The 12,500-nt window shown below is 32.7% G+C and overlaps 1 protein-coding gene and 1 long non-coding RNA gene across 11 annotated transcripts in view; one reads left to right on the top strand and one right to left on the bottom strand.

The window, feature by feature from the left end:
- Positions 1-12,500, top strand: part of LOC106878895 (receptor-type tyrosine-protein phosphatase kappa) — a 594,862-nt gene that overhangs the window by 207,354 nt on the left and 375,008 nt on the right. The window lies entirely within an intron of this gene.
- Positions 1-12,500, bottom strand: part of LOC106878896 (uncharacterized) — a 59,448-nt gene that overhangs the window by 40,403 nt on the left and 6,545 nt on the right. Inside the window, exon 1 of one of the 2 annotated variants that reach the window (XR_001410566.3) lies at positions 10,053-10,522. The exons of the other annotated variant lie outside the window; for it this stretch is intronic. This is a non-coding gene — a long non-coding RNA (uncharacterized LOC106878896). Of the gene's footprint in view, positions 1-10,052; positions 10,523-12,500 lie in introns of those variants that run through there. 2 annotated transcript variants of the gene reach the window in all.

Below are 12,500 nucleotides of genomic sequence, written 5' to 3'. Positions count from 1 at the left end.
GATTTCATTGATTTATCGATATATTCCTGGCTATGAAGATTTAGTAAACCTATATTCCACCCCATTCTAGTGAAGTAGAAGAAAAAGCTGTAATTATTTAAAAACATTTGATCATGTACCTCAATGGATTGCTTCTCTGGGGCGTCATTCTTCACTATTGAGAGAGGCCCTGCCTAACACTGAGCCAACCCCGCTTCAACTCTTGCTTTGTCCAAGACAAATCTGTTTAGGCGTTGTTTTCAAATGATGCAGAATTAGCATATTCCGGAATCAATTAGCAGTATGTACAGAAATTATAAATGGCATGATGCTTTCGCATGTCACTCGGTACAATTACTACATCACACCCCACCCTTCTTGTGCACGCGCTCGCAGTCGATGATAACTCGGTAAATTTCACAGCCAAAAAAGCTTTTTACATGATAAAGCAACTTCATAAAACAAATGAAACAAAAGCAACAAATATAACTGCAAATAAAAAAAGAAGAGAGCTCCCTCTTTTAACATTTTACATTATTTTGACAAATAATTAGATTTGTTTAGGTTTATATTGTTGCTTTTACATGAGAAACGTGCAGGGAGGCGGTTTGAATTTTATTTTTACTTGCCAGAGTTGCTCAGATACTCAGAGGCACGCACAGAAAACCATTCCCAGCTGTACATAGACTCATATGTGAGTGTGTATGTGTGTGTGTGTGTGTGTGTGTGTGTGTGTGTGTGTGCTTGTTCATATAAATATTGAAACGGTTAAATATGCTTATGTATCAGTGTGTATGAGTGTGTGTATGTATACGTGTGTATATGATTGGTTAGACATACACATGTACACATTCTACATATGCGTATATATTTATATATATATATATATATATATATATATATATATATATATTATTTTGTTTAAAAGAGTTCCAACACTGTCTGTTTTTTATGTTTTATTTATATTCCTGCAGAACCAATGTGGGGTATAGAATATGGAATATACAATATATAATATAATATACAATATATAATATAAAATAAAATAAAATGAAAATGGATGGCACCATGAAATAAAGTATTGAATGTAGATGAAATATTGAGTGTTCAATATAAAGGATCAAATATATATATATATATATATATATATATATATATATATATATATGTGTGTGTGTGTGTGTGTGTGTCCCCTTCTATATTGGTGTGTGAGTATAAATTTTACTTACATATGTATGCATGCACACATAACAAACATATATTCGTGTGCACGCGCATACTGAAACCTCACTATATGTATACACATATATTGATAAATGCGTTTACATAAAGGAAATTAGGAATATGAATAGGAGTACACACATATGTATATATATATATATATATATATATATATATATATATATATATATATATATACATATGTATGTGTGTGTGTGCTTGTTCATATAAATATTGAAACGGTTGAATATGCTTATGTATTAGTGTGTATGAGTATGTGCATGTAAAGATGTGTATATGATTGGTTAGACATACACAGGCGCAGGAGTGGCTGTGTGGTAAGTAGCTTGCTTACCAGCCACATGGTTCTGGGTTCAGTCCCACTGCGTGGCACCTTGGGCAAATGTCTTCTACTATAGCCTCGGGCCGACCAAAGCTTTGTGAGCGGATTTGGTACACGGAAAATGAAAGAAGCCCGTCGTATATATGTATATGTATATATATGTATGTGTGTTTGTGCGTCTGTATTTGTCCCCCCACCATCACTTAACAACCGATGCTGGTGTGTTTACGTCCCCCGTAACTTAGCGGTTCGGCAAAAGAGACCGATAGAATAAGTACTAGGCTTACAAAGAATAAGTCCTGGGGTCGATTTGTTCGACTAAAGGTGGTGCTCCAGCATGACCGCAGCCACTTAGCTGAAACCCATAAATAAATAAATAAATATATATATATATATATATATATATATATATATATATATAATAATAAAGTGTATCGAGACTTGTATATCCTCGAGGTGAACAGCACATGCCTATAAATAACAACAGCACTACCTAAAAATAACACGCCAACCTCTCACAGATCCCTAACTAGCAAAGATTTAATTTAATCAGTTCACTTTGAGGATGAACAAATAGACGGACTTTCATGAAGCTGTACCAACAATATTGCAAGCTTACATTTGCAAAAGTGCAGCGGAAACACGTGCATGTTTCTATAATATGTTGTATATAACTATAAAATAAATTTTGTGGACATACAAGTTTCCATACTCTTTATTATTATTAATATTAATATACACCCCAGGTAGATTTTGGATGTTGCTCTTGCCAGAACGTTCATATTATTAAGGGTGGAAAAGAGGTGGAGATCTCGGGATAAAGTGTGTTGTCAATGACCAACTGAAAATTACAGTCTTAAAGTGCTTGAGCGTGGCCGAGGTCACCCGTCAGTTCGTGAAAATAATCATAAACAATTTCAGTGGATAGATGAGGGCCCTGGCAAGTAGGTGGAGGTGGTAGAGACGTGTGGATTGTGCGATATTCATGTACAAACCCTAAATGTTAAAGAGATGACTATTTATACTCGCCAAGATTTGTGAAAACCAGTTGACCTCGTGACACTCAAAATATGGTCGCCTCACTTTTCTGACTAGAAATCTTGGATAACTGCGTGGGGCGTTGGCGGGAAGTGGAAAGTTTCCTCCACTACAGTGCAAACGGCTTTTTCTGTGTATCAAGTTGAAATCTGTGCCTCTTCCTAAAAAAATTGTCATTGTTGCCTGTGAAATCCATGTTTTTCCTTGTCTTTCTTTCATTAGAGTATTTAACCAGCGCTTTCTTATTTTTGTGTGGTCTTTCACATTACTAACATACATAAACACTCACATATGTTAGACAGGGATAATATTCGGAGAAATATCTTCAATTTGGTTGTTATAGTCAGAACGTTTCGGCTGTTTTACTCTTCTAGCCTTTTCACTTGCTTTTCGTGTCTGTAGACAAACTCTTTATTCAGTCCCCGTTGTTCGTACTTGGGATATATTTTTTTGTAATTATTGTCCCTCTTGTGATCCCGTTTGATTTTTCTTCTACACGCAGAATATATATAGATTCACTTTCGTACGGATTTCCCTCCTATCCTTCAGATAAACTACAACCCTTAACATTTAATCATTACTTATATTCACTCAGCCATTGTCCTATATGACAAATAGTTAACTACTACAAATTAGGAACTATTAACACCCATTCCATTGAGAAGATTAGTAGAGTCCAACATTTTTGTGGATTCTTTCAGATGTTTTAACTTATAGTATTGGCCCCTGTTTTCCTGACTTTCTTCCACAAAAGTTAGTGACTTTACTTTTTCCCCCACAAATGACCAGCAAAGATTGACACCTCTGCATCCCTGTGGATTTCTGCAAAATGATGTTCTGGACGCCTTACATTATAGGAGAAGGTCATTTCACTTTTATGTTCCCTATCAGTCAAAAGGAACGAAATATACACTGTCCTTGTCTGTATCTCTCCCAATGGGAGCTTTGTATCGGCTGATGAAGATTTACCTTTTCAGCACGGCAAGGAAAAAGTCATATACAAAGGTAACTACTGGCATTTCGATCGAAAACAATTTCTCAGGTCAACGACTTGGAGAGGAATATTTCAAGATCTTACCGTTAGCCGACCACCTTAGCTGTGCAGCTTTAACTGTTCTCTCGTTCCATTCACACTAAAAACTCATTTATTGCTAGCGAGGTTACCTACCTGAGCGAGGCCTATTCTAGTTCTTCGATCCGTGGATTGTACCTTTTGAACTCTTTGCAACTACAGCGAGCTGCACTGAAAACTAGGTAACTTCTATCCGCAATATTGTTTGTAACACAATCAAATGGCACCAAAATGGTATACTTATAAGATTTTAATTCCAGAGATAATTTAAATGTGATTATATTATATTATTAGAGATGATCCATAGGTTTCAGCATTTTAGTAAGTATTCACCTGATGTTACACATTTTATTACGAACTTAACAGAAACGTTTATCACCACATCTCTATACCTTTAAGTTTAGTATCGAGATGTTAGCCTTCCTCTCTTACTAATAGTATATTCAGATGAAATAATATAAATTGACTTCCACCTACATACGAAACTACAGTATGACCTTCCAGTAGTAGTACTACGTCCCTCACTACTAATAGCTTGATAGTATTAAAAGAGAAAAAAATATCTTGGAATGTTTGCAAGTTCGAAATTATGCGATTTACTCGCTGCATATTGAAAATCAGAAAACGAAAATAAAATCTCATTTTATCTCCCATCGTTCATTCAATTAACGAAGGAAAAAACAAAGGAACAAATAAAACATTTGAAAATGGAAAAATTAAGGAACGTTAATGATTGCAAGCGAGATCATCTTTATGCCAAACTACTGACTGACAAAACACTTATTTATCGGGCAAGATACCAGAAATTCTAATGAGAAAATAGAATCACTTATTAAGTTACTCTTTGATAATTGAATCATTTCTCTGCAATTTTTACTAGTAGTTTTGCTTTTCGATAGTTATTACTTACCTTTCTGACCTTCGGGATTGAATGCACTTAGTCCATTACCTAAAACGTGAATCTTCTTAAATGTTTGGCGAGTTTCATATTATAAATTTAATCATTTCTATTAAGTGCAGCATGCAATAAAAGTTCAAGTCCTGATTGGCTGTTATATCTATTGACATGCTGCACATTTTACTGAATGATAGGGAAGAGGGGGAAAATTTAGTCCAAAATGATAACTTTTTCATCTAGAAATCTATCTGGTGTATTTATTGATTTCTTCTCAAATTAGACATGTTTAAAACGTTCAAGAACGATTTAATCATTATTAATTGAGATTTTAGTGAAAGCTGTAAATTTGATAAGATCTGCTATGTATCTCAATAACATCTACAATGTATTTGAAATCCACGCATAATAAATATCAAAGATAATAATAGTAATGATGATGATGACAACAACAACAAACAACAATAATTTTACAAGTAATATCATCACAATCTAAAACCTTATTGACCATTGATTAATAAACGTCGTAAATAGAGAAAATGAATATAATTTCCTATATATTGACACAATATGTGGCACTTGCGGAGATAAACCAGTGGAAGTCAAAGTATTCAGATGAGTGGGCAGGTTTGAGTAAGTCTGTATCAGTACTTAAATAATATCTATTTTCTCTATGTCAACGATGAAAAGAAAACTAATTCCAGGAAGTAGGGAGGGAAATAAACAGAAAGGATCCGATTTCACATTGGTTGCAAAAGAGTTATTTAACCCTTATATGTATCACACACACACATAAAGTATACACACACACACACACACACATATATATAAAGTATACACACATACATGTATATACACACATGCATGTATATATATATATATATATATATATATATATATATATACACCTGTATATAAGACAGACGCACACAATCCTTCGAAGAACACCTGTGACCTCATTCAATTTTAACGATTGAACTGTTTCTGCTAATTTTACATTTCATTTATTTTGTCGGTAGTTCAGTGAAGTAGGTGTAGGGTAATATTGATATATATATATATATATATATCTGCGCGCACGCACGCACACACACACACACACACACACACACACACACACACACACACCTTAATATTTTATGTGAACTAACCTATTACATATATGTCGATGAACCACTTTTCGAGGCGTTTACTAGTTTAATATTAGTCTAATTACGAGTATAAATATTTCGTATTTGATTTGAGATTTGAAATATTTTATAAATTAATCTGAATTATGCTTTAAGAATTTATCTGAAATCCAATTATTTTAACAATCAGTTCACATCCGATAATAAATATGATTTGAAAATAAAATCTTTGCAAATTTTTCTGTCTTTTAATAGAAAATCACAGAAAACGATTTATTTGAGAACAGCGTAACAATAAAATAGTTATCTACTTTTGAGTTTCTTCGAGACTAATCTCGTCTTACATAAAGAGCAGCGACAATACAAGGAAATATTGGTTTGAAATTTTGGCACAAAGGAGGGGTATGCCGATTACAACGTCTTCGGTGTTCGACTGATCCTTATCTTATCGACCCCGACAGAATGAAAGGCAAAGTCGACCTTGGCGGAATTTGAATGTAAGAACGGATGAAATGTCGCTAAGTATTTTGACCGTACTCTCCACCTTAATATAAGGAAATATTGAAACGAAATTTCTCAATCTGTTAACTTGTATTGTTAACAAATGTAACATGAAGCTGGGAGCAACGAATTAACAATAATATTTTGAACATATTTTCCGTTTTTATTTTTTCCCTTTTGAAGAAATCAATAAAAATGGATTACAATTCTATAAGAAAGAGAATGGAATATGTGTGATATTTATAACCGTGTAACTTTTAAAACTTTACGTGTGCATGTAGTGTGAACGTTGACAATATGGTGGTGGATTAGATAATTTATATATTACAGATTGAGGATGTTTTTGTTTAAAATCGTTTGCAATAAAAGATATTTGGTGACGTACGTGTCTTCATGTTTCTTGTACCAATGTTGTCATAATATTTCCAGACAATGCATATTATTTTCTGATACATATCTTATTTCACTCGTCTTTGTTCATTATTTAATATTTTTTCGATCAAATATTCAGATTATAAACTAAAATATTACGAAAAATCGATATGAAATTAACTTCGATTCTTATCATCATCTTCAGATCAAATACTCTTAACTATATTCATTGTTAGTAATTAACTATGTATCAACACTTTGAAGAAAGAATCTCATTATTGGTTGCTAATTTCTATTCGTACAAGGGCGCATATTAGCATGTGTTGATAATTATGATTACAGCTATGTTTGATGCTGTTACTTAAAACTATTATAATGTTTCATCACTATATCATTTTCGTTGTAACCAATTCAAATAGGGGTGGGTGTATTGTTGGGGAAATTAACCATCCAAAAGAAAGTGAGAGCTTCTAACCCATAGCCAATAAACACATACCATTTAATAACCTAACATGAAATACACGCGTGCGCATGCATCCACGAATATGTCTAAGGTGAGATAAGTTATATACCGATGCAACATTGACATTATGACATCATATTGTCAGCATTGATCTACACAAATTTAAAGACCGACAGACAGATACACAAACACTCACGTATTTTTGTTATTCACTCACTGATATTACGTTCTGGATTCAGTTGATGGTTCAATTTAAAGCAAAAGTATACTGAGTTCTAACAATTGGTTCTTATTATCCCTTTACCTAAATGATAACGCAAAATATGTGTATATATATTAAATAATTGTTGAATAATTTTCATCGATCTGCACCAGATGTCTCTGCCTTATAATTTTATGTATTGTTTCGGCAATCTGTATCTTACGTATACCTGTGCCGCATTATTTGTTGATCAAACCCTATAACTCATACAGTAAAGAATTCTTACAAAAAAGTCTTGTATTGATTCTGGACATTTAGAAATCGTTATTGAAGCTCTGCATCCTGTAAAATCACCAGAGACTGCAGGTCTTTCAGAATCCCTGGAACTATAGGAGTATATGCTTCTATTTTATTTTTGCTTTTGCAAAGTAATTCCTGTTAATTCTGTTGCATATAAAATCAATTTAGATTTATTTGTATTGTATTTGATCTCTGGAATGGTTTGGTACGAAATGATTCCTGCTCGAGAGGAACGTAGCTATTTTGATATGCAAAACAACCCCTGTAGTTCCCTCTATCGATTTGTTTGTTGTTTCATCATGTTATCACCTCTAACAATTTACTTTATAATTAATTGTTTTTACTTTTCTTTGATCTCTTTCCCTATGCTAGCAAATAACTCATTAAAAATCATCCTCCTCAGGTCAATTTAAGAAACAATAGACATCATCTGCTTGTGTACGAGTTGTGTGAGAAAATGTATTCCAGGATCTCGTAACATGATTGTTGTGCAAATGTTTTCATGTGACTACTAGGAAAATATTAGAAGTTACTCGAATATCATGTTTAATCGTCTTATGCCGCTTTTAAGATAGAAAACTAAAGATTTAATTAAAAAGTGCTACACTTCTTCAATTATCAAAAGATTTTCAATGATTTATAAATGATATTTAAACACATCTGTCAAAACATAATTTCGAACAAATTCGTTAATTAGATTGATTATTTATATTGTCCAAGTAATTAGTAAAAGAAAACTTACTGACCTTTCACAGGTTTTAGATGAAACAAAACTTTACAAAACAAATCGTGTGAAATTGTATGACTGTTGACCGACAGAGCAACGTCTTATTTTGAACTAGCTTCATATCTGTATATGTATATATATGTGTGTGTGTGTGTGTATGTGTATGTGTGCTTGTTATATTGTATTGTTATCAATTATACATATGTATGTGTATATTTATATTATAGTATATATCATCAATTATATATATTACATATGCAGATATACATTCATACATATGTTGTGTGTGTATTTTATCAGCTTCGAACGTTCGAATATATTGGTGTTTCTAAACTTTTTATCGCTATACCTAGCCTTTACACAAAAGTGAACAAAACTCAAATACACTATCGCGGTCAATATCATAAACATGAGTTAAATCACTTATTAGATTAATTAAACTAATTAAAAAGTAGGGATTCAAGTCGTCAGCTTAGTTGTTACATCTTTAATTCCCTGGAAATAGTGTCAAAGAAGACTCCGTGAAGACATGTGTCCTTCCTTTTGTCTTCAGCAAAAGACCATATGTAGTGATTTCCTCACTAACACGACGTGCAGTGCGATCCAGAAGTCGAAACCGCAATCGTACGATTATGAGTGCAACATACTAACTACTAAGTCACGTGCTTCCACGTCTCTTTCTCTCTGTATGTATATACATACATACATACATATATATATATATATATATATATATATATATATATATATATATATATATATATATATATATATATAAATGTAAGATCCAAGGATCGAGGTGTAGGAAGAAAGTTAGCTTCAAGCAATCCGTAGGAAATAGACAAAAACTTTCAGGGACAAAAGTGGTTTATTAACCCATTAAGTAACACTGTCGTATAAATAGGACACTAAATGAGAACATTAAATAAGCTATATCACATTGTCTCAGTGTCCTGTTTATAGGACACTGAGTATTTCCATTTCTTGAAGTAAAGGAGTTTTAATAATTATTATTTTCATTTTAACCTATTTTCAATCATCTGTAAAAGTTTAAAAGTAATATTCAGAAATTTAGGGCGAATGTCTTCTACTATAACCTCTGGCCGACGAAAGCCTTCTGAGTGCGTTTGATAGACGGAAACGGAAAGAAGCCTGTCGTATATATATGTGCGTGCGTGTGTATGTATGTTTTTCCCCCACAATCGCTTGACAACCGATGTTGGGGTTTTTACGTCCCTGTAACTTAGCAGTTTGGCAAAAGAGAATAAGTATTAGGCTTACAAAAGAATAAGTCCTTGGGTCGATGTGTTCGACTAAAGGCGGTGCTCCAGCATGGCCGCAGTCAAATGACTGAAACAAATAAAAGAATACAAATAATCTCTTGGCTTGTAATCCAGTTTGTTTTACTAAGGCTAGCTTTGTTAGTCATTAAATATTGCATAAAATAGATAACAGTGATGCTCTTAGTTCCCTAAGAGAACAAATCTTCCAATCATGTAATAGATGTAATAAATGAATGTAATAAGTGTTTTGAAGAGATGTGAGCAATACATATGTTATCATTCTGCATTGCATTTAACTGAGAAGAGACCCGAGATTTTGGTATTAAAAGCTGTAAATAATCAACTATACTAAAAATTCAGCTTCCTCTTGCTGTTTATTAATAAACGATGATCATATTGATTCGACTTCCAGCGTGTTGGTGGGTTAAGATGCATCTGTGTTTTGGTTACGTGTGTGGTGTGCTTGTGGTGTGCGAAGATTCTTTTTGATCTTGTGTGTTCAAATGATTTAAAATATTGTACTTACAGGAATATTATGACGACATTTCTCTTTTTTTTCATCATCCAGTAGTTCCACGAGGTCGATGCAAAACGTTTCTCACCTCTCATAGTATTATGTTCTTTTACACTAGTCCTAATTAACAGATTTCACCTTACATATTCCAATGATGTCAAATTTGCTATTTACTTTTCTTCTGTTATGACAGTTTAACAGTCTTTTCGCTTTCTTGAGCCATCAACGGTGTATGTGAGAGTGAAACAAACTCTCATAAGTGAGCATATTTCTGTTTCAAACTGACGATTTGAAGAAAATAAAAATCTTTCATTTCTACCGTTACAGTATCGTTTACATAATGTTAAACGTTAAGGGATCCGTAGTCACAAATTGTAGCTAAATTACAGCTTACGCTAGGCAATTAATACATAACTTTACAAAAAAATTGTTTCCATCCATTTAATATTAAGAAAATATAAACAAAGTAGAACGACTAATGTAGCAACGTTTCTGATGATTTTTATTCTTTTTATGTTGTTTTTACTTTGGCACCTTATCATTAACTTAGTTGTCATTGCTATAATTAATGTCTAAACAGCAGCCGAAGTACAATAAATGTTACTGATGCTATTGTATTCCCTCATTCTCCAACAAATCTATCCTTGAAAGAAGACACCAAAGTACTACTAATCACTAAGAATCCATATAGAGAAACGCAAAAGATATTAGAAAATGTATGCATTTAAAAAATAACTTTATAACAAAATATAAAAAAAAAATGTTTTTCTGTGTTTTTGGAAATGGTTTTTCACACCTGATAGTCAGTGTAACTGATAATATAGGATGGTATTTGGCTTCACAGTTAGCTATATGATTCAATTGTTATGTAGCATTATCAGTTCAGAAGATAGTATTTGCATTGACGTCATTCGTAGAAAGTTAAACTATTTAAACTTGCTTTCAGCTTTTTTCCAATTTATTCAAATCCCTTTACAAGATAATTTTTATTTGGAAATAAAATTTTGGGATATTATATTTATGATTATCATTCGTGACTCTTCACCAAAAGCTAGGTGTTTCGAAAACGTTTGCGACACGTCTGAAATGGATATCTTTTAAATGTTATCATTCAGTACAAGGATAAAAGCATTATTTCTTGTTAGAACATCAAGATGGATTTCTGAATTTAAAATATCAGCCAGCACAGACAATTGCCTGTTCCAATATGTAGGAATATTTTGAGGGTTGTCCAATATGTTTAATTTTATATTCATTCAAATATTTTTAGTCATGTTACAATTGTATTTTCTGAAAGTAACGTTTATTAAAATGACATTAATTAAAATGTATTATGATTTCCAATTTGATATCTTTACAAACCATCATCTCATTGCAATAAAGATTATTTCAATTTCACACAACTATCGTTAACCGTCGGCCGAAAATATCTTAAAAGAACTCTTGCCACGTCTTCCCTTCTAGAATGTATAAACGGAGACCAAGTTTTACGATAATAAATGATGATATTTATGATAATATTTATGACCATACCTAGCCATGACCAGTCAACTCACTCTTGTCTGTTATTCAAAATAGACAGTCTTCTAGTCTTAGATTTAGTAGTTGCTAAAGAGATAAATGAATTAGAGACGAATTACAATCCTTTATAACACTATGACCCCACCAATCTTCATGCGATTCTTTGAAAGTGTAGTCTATTCTTAACTACAATAGTGACAACATGAATTTGTTCCATCTCCTTACTCTGTTAAAATAGTTGAGAAAAATTATATTGTGTCCTACTTGTTAACATTCTATTTATTAATTTGTGCAGCTGAAGATGGCACTACTTTTGAATTGATATTCAGATTGCATTGTTCAATTAAATGGAGCCGCTTGAAACGGTTGTACTGCATCACTACTTGATATTCTGTTGCTTATTTTGATTTTATTCACCTTACTTCGAACTGTGCATGTAATACCGGACTGACTTGGTGCTTCAACTTAAGTACCTAATTCAACTAAATCTCAATTATATAGATACATATATCTTTTAAATTTATTTACTGGAAACGTTCCGAATATACAAATATAACTCCAATTCCATAATGCCGACCACGGTTTAATGATGCTGAGTAGTGAACCAGTTTTTGAGGTTGCATCGGGCTGTACCAATATAATATAGGATAAATAGAGTAATGGTAACAATAATCCTTGGATGGAATTAATAAACACGTAATGCTGTGCAACGCGCGTTTCCGTAAGTCGCATATCTCTTAAGACCTCAGCCCATATTTCTGGGATGATTACAAAGTATCCGTGGATATCTGGTAGATAATCTTCATCGATTCATTTCTTCAGGCGATAAAACATTAATAGATGTTTAACAGAGAGATATTTCTTTTACTACGGAGGACAAAAAGGGTAAACATCCCTCTAGTAAACATCCATTAATGTTATATCGCTGGAAGAAATGAA

Source organism: Octopus bimaculoides, chromosome 8 (assembly GCF_046866305.1).
Source record: "Octopus bimaculoides isolate indiv1 chromosome 8, ASM4686630v1, whole genome shotgun sequence".
NCBI classification, from domain to species: domain Eukaryota; kingdom Metazoa; phylum Mollusca; class Cephalopoda; order Octopoda; family Octopodidae; genus Octopus; species Octopus bimaculoides.
This window is presented reverse-complemented; position numbering and strand designations above follow the sequence as displayed.